Genomic DNA, 5,486 nt, shown 5'->3' with positions numbered 1-5,486 from the left:
TGTCCTCTCTTGGTAGAGTCAGTGCTGTGCGAGGTGTTGGGAGACCCATTTCAGAATCATGGTACTTGACTCTTTGGTTAAAAACACATTACCAAATTTGGTCACTTGGGTATGTACTTTGCAAGAGAATTTCCTCACTTCCCCACAGAAGGGCTTTGTGGCTGAGAAATAATGAGAAATTTGCACTGCCCCTTCCATGTGGTTTCCAATGAAGGTGAAAAGGGGCCCCCTGTGCCCATTTCATATATGCTTGCTAACTACTGTTGGTTGTTTCTTTGACGAGGACCTATTCAACTAGAGAAGTAACAGTCTAGAGCCAGAACCATGAACCATCTAACTTAGATAGGATTAATTATCAGCTAAACCACAATTTATTACCAAAATATTTATTTATAAAGTAACTGAGTTTGACTAATTATAACAGGGTCAAGGCCAGCCACTATGAGCCTGTTCCTTTCAGAGAGGCTCAGACCTAGTTGATTATCACTTCCGTACCTCATTTCAGGTAGTGTCCCTGAGATGGAAGATGTCAGTGGGGAATCAGAAGAAAGTCCATCTGTGGAGTATTGTTTCCTGATGACTTTAGCACACTGATGGGGCTTCTGGTCACTCACCTTTTTAGCTGGTCATCCTTCTAGTAATCCAATTATTGCTCTTTTGTCCACAAATTAATCCAAAACTAATAAGCCTATTCACATTTTCAGTTGGCAATATTTCCCATGGGACTAAATATGTTTCCTATTTACTGAGTGATAAAACATGTTTCTTTTTCATTTGTTTCCACTCAACCATTTTAAGTCTTCATTGGATGCCCCTTATTCTCATGTTATAGGATTTGAGAAGGACAATTCTCTGCTCACCCTATCCACCTACCTTCATGGTTTCAATCAAACCCTCACTCAGGCCTTGCCTCACCTAAGAAAATGATTCATTCAGTTAACTGTCATGTGAAAGTTTTCCTGCAGCCTGGAATGCCCTGCTCTGGTGCCTTCTCCAGGTGCCCTGATGAGAACTACATACACTATTCTAGGGGTGGAAAGTCATAATTTTAGACTGTGGTAAAAGTAGGTCTTGGATTTTGTTTTTTATCTCCTCCTTGATGATGCCCAACACTCTGTTAGTCTTTTTGGATGATGCAGGGTTGGAATCGTGATACACTGTGAAACACTGGAAATTTTTCTCTCAGTGACCATGCCACTCCCCGCCCCCCCACCCACTCAAACTGTGAAGTTCCATGTGGGCTGAGGAGACTGTCCCAGCTGATTAATCTTCTATCTAATTCAGAGCTTAGTACAGTGCTTAGCACATAGCACTTAAAAAGTAACATAATTATACTTAATGTGTGCAGAGCACTGTACTAAGCATTTGGGAGAATATCAAATAATAGAGTTGATAGTCATGATCCCTGTCCACAAGGAAATTATTGTCTACATAGGGAGGCAGACATTACAATAGATTAAAGATAGGGGAAATGGGTTAGTATAAGGATATGTACATAAGGGTCTTGGGACTGGTGGTGTGGTGAATATCATGTACTTAAGGGTTACAGATCCAAGTGCAAGAGGAGTGCAAAAGGGAGGGCAAATTAGGGAAATGAGGACTTGGTTAGGGAAAGCATCTGGGAGGAAATGTGGTTTTAGTAGAACTATGAAAGTGGGGAATGTGGTGGTGTGTCATATATAAAGGGGGAGGAAGTTCCAGGCAAGAGGGAGGACTTGGATGAGAGGTCAGTGGCTAGATAGACAAGGTTGAGGTACAGTGAGTAAGTTGATGTTAAATGAGTGAAGTGTGTGAGCTAAGTTGTAAGTAGGAAAACAGCAAGGTAAGGAAGAAGGAAAAAAGCAGATTGAGTGCTTTAAAGATGATGGTAAGGCATTTCTGTTTGATGCAAAGTTCCCATTTTCAGTTGTTTGTGAATTTATTTCTTTCCCACTCCTCATTATACCTATCGAATGGAAACTTCTTGTAGACAGTAATGATCTCCAATGTAAGCTCCAAGAGCTCCATCCAGGCCTCTGTAATCTGGACAAATGACTAGTTTTCCTGAGCTCCCCACACTGAGCTGGGATTCAAGGTCCCCCTGGGCAGTTTACACCCCTCACTGGGCACCAACTCTTTACCTTTGCCCCAAATATAGAACAAAGATTTCTGTTCATCGTGTCTACCCTAGCTCCTGCAGGATTTGCTGTGAGGAAAAGTAGCCTTTTGATCATTTTTTGCACTTTTTTTGGTGCTTCATATACTTTTTCAAGAGCAGATTTACATCTTTCATTCCTATTTTGGAACAAAAACTTACACTTTTAATAAGTTCTGAAACACTTGTGAATACCATAGAATTTCTTCTTTTCCACCATTTCCTGGAGCCTTCATTTCCCCAGAAATTTCCTGCTTCCACCAAAGCAGGCTCCCTTATTCCCAAGGTTGCTTTCATAATGTTACCCCCCCCCACTCCTTGTGGAGAGCAATGAAGGGCTGGAAAACCAGTCAGTTGGAGGACCTGGACAGCCAGCATCTTCTTCAATCACTTCAGCCTGCAGACCTGGTTTGCAGCCCAAGAGGAAGAGTCAGGGAGTCTGTGCCTGAGGGAAGAGATCCCCAAGCAAGGGGGAGGGTACAACTCTCCAGTTCTGAACACCCCTCTGGACACCTCTTGACTAACTCCCACATCTTCCCTTTCTCTCCATTCCTTTCCGTATCTGCACCTCTTCATTTCCCAGATTCTGGGAACGGATTGATCAGCAGTAACAATATTAATTTGGTGCACTGAGGGGAACCTCAGTGTGGGAGAATTACAAGTCCCTTATGTCACTTAACTTTTCTGTGCCTCAGTTTCTTCAACCATAAAATGAGGATTTAATACTCATTCCCCCCACTACTTAGGCTGTGAGCCCCATGTGGGACAGGAACTATGATCGAACTGATTAACTTCTATCTACCCCAGCACTTAGAACAGTGGTTGACACACAGTTAGTGTTTAAAGAATATCATTACAAAAAGAAAAAAGGAAGAAGAAACAGCTTCTGCAATTCTGAACAAGAAAAAACAACTCAGTTTGACTTTTTTTATTGAAGAGCAAAGAGGGAGTGAAAAAACTAGCCTCTAGTCACAAACGAAAAGTCACAAACTAAAAGTTCACGGGACATGAGCAGTCATGTTTATATAACCAGGATATAGCAAAATCACACAGGAAACAACATTTCTGAATATCAAACACAATTTCACGTTTGCTGAGCTGGAAAATTAAATTAAAAATCTGTCCCAGCTCAGCTAATTATATTTATGTATGAAATTCAGAATATTCCAAAGTATGTCATTACAAATATTGTTTTCAAAAACCTTGCAAGAGTAGGAGTGTGCACTACTGGATCGAGCATGGACCTGGGAGTCAGAGGACCTGAGTTCTAATACCAGCTCTGCTACTTGCCTGCTGTGTGACATTGGGGAAGTCACTGAACTACTTTGTGCCTCTGTTTTCTCATCTGTAAAATGGGGATTCAATACCTGTTGTCCCTCTTACTTAGACTGGGAGACCCCTGTGGGATGTGAACTTCAAGGCTCTCCATCACCTTGCCCCCTCCTACCTCTCCTCCCTCCTCTCTTTCTACTGCCCACCCCGCACGCTCCATTCCTCTGCTGCCCACCTCCTCACCGTCCCTCATTCTCGCTTATCCCGCCGTCGACCCCTGGGCCACATCCTCCAGCAGGCCTGGAATGCCCTCCCTCCTCACCTCCGCCAAACTAATTCTCTTCCCCTCTTCAAAACCCTACTTAGAGCTCACCTCCTCCAAGAGGCCTTCCAAGACTGAGCTCCCCCTTTTGCCTCTGCTCCCTCTCTACTCCCCCCTTCACCTTCCCTCAGCTAAGCCCTCTTCTCCCCCTTTTCCCTCTGCTCCTCCCCCTCTCCCTTCCCCTCCCCTCAGCACTGTACTCATCAGCTCAACTGTATGTATTTTCATTACCTTATTTATTTTGTTAATGAGATGTACATCATCTTGATTCTATTCATTTGCTATTGTTTTAATGAGATGTTCATCCCCTTGATTCTATTTATTGCTATTGTTTTTGTCTGTCTGTCTCCTCCGATTAGACTGTAAGCCTGTCAAAGGGCAGGGACTGTCTCTATCTGTTACCGATTTGTACATTCCAAATGCTTAGTACAGTGCTCTGCACATAGTAAGCGCTCAATAAAGACTATTGAATGAATGAATGAACTATGTCTGACCTGATAATCTTGTATGTACCTGAGGTCTTTCAATGTGCTTGGCACATTGTATTAGATTAACAAGTACCACAGTCATTATTAATTATTGAGTGAAGCAAAACCATTAAAAGAATCTGAGAAGAGTAGTCAGAGAGATAGAGCAAAATTAAGGTGTGCTATCATTTTCTGGGAAAGGAAGTGGCCATTGATATCAAAATCAGCTGAGAGGTCCAAGAAGATTAGGATGGAGAAGAGACCATCGGACCTAGCTATGAGGCCACAAGTCACCTTGGGAAATTTTGTCTCTGGGAATAAAGAAAGTGAAAAACAATTTAGGTGGGCCAAGGAAAGTGCTGGTGGAGCGGAATGAAAGCCATGAGTGAACTCAACCCACTTGAGGAATTTGGACAATAATTGGGCCAATGCTGAGTGGAGCTCAGAGAGAGCCATCAGAGAGAGAGAGGTTGAGGCCAGCAGTAAGGGAAAAGAAGAAGGGGAAAGAAAGTTTTTAGCAGTGAGAGGGGATGATTTTAAGCCCCATGCAGGAGTATATTTGAGAGCAAGAGTGGGATGGTTGGGAAGGGGGGAAAAAGATAAGGAAAGGTTGTAGAGTAGTGAGGCTGTGATAGAGGGATTTTGGGAGGTTGGTGCCTGATGGTTTCTATTTTACCAAAACAATAATTTGGGAGTGATTAGAGGTTTGGGAGGGAGATGAGAGGGTACTGGAGCTACCAGAGACTGGTCAAGTTTGGAATAGTTGGTGGGGACTTTGGGCACGGAGCTCTCTGAGGGTAGAGTGCAAGTGTTGCTGAGCAGAACAGAGGGGAGACCTTTATCAGACCAGAGGGGATTCAAAGCAACAGAAGTGGGGCTAGTGCTTGGATCTCTGCCAAGAGCACTCAGCTGCACAAGTGCAGAAGAGGAGGAATTGGATGGGCTATGGGGAGTGATCAGGGCTGGCAAGCATTTGGGGTGTGGGAGTTTTTTTAAACTTTCATTTCCAGTCACTCCATGTGAGTCCCCCTCCACCATCAAGATGCTCCTGGGCCCACCTAGCAAATGTCATTAAATCTTCCACATTTCTTGCAATAATGTATCTACCCATCCTCAAATGGCTTCTGATTCCACTATTTGTGAATATCTCCACACTTGCCTTCTCCACCTTCTGTTTGCTCCTTGAGGCCAGAGAATGCATTTTGTTCTTTTGTGGTGCAGCCCAAGTGCTTAGCACAGTACGTGGCATTCGGTAGATGCTCAATATATATCATTACTACTACTACTAGTA

The sequence above is a fragment of the Ornithorhynchus anatinus genome, chromosome 17 (genome assembly GCF_004115215.2).
Source record: "Ornithorhynchus anatinus isolate Pmale09 chromosome 17, mOrnAna1.pri.v4, whole genome shotgun sequence".
Lineage (NCBI taxonomy): Eukaryota > Metazoa > Chordata > Mammalia > Monotremata > Ornithorhynchidae > Ornithorhynchus > Ornithorhynchus anatinus.
Note: the sequence above shows the minus strand (reverse complement) of the source record.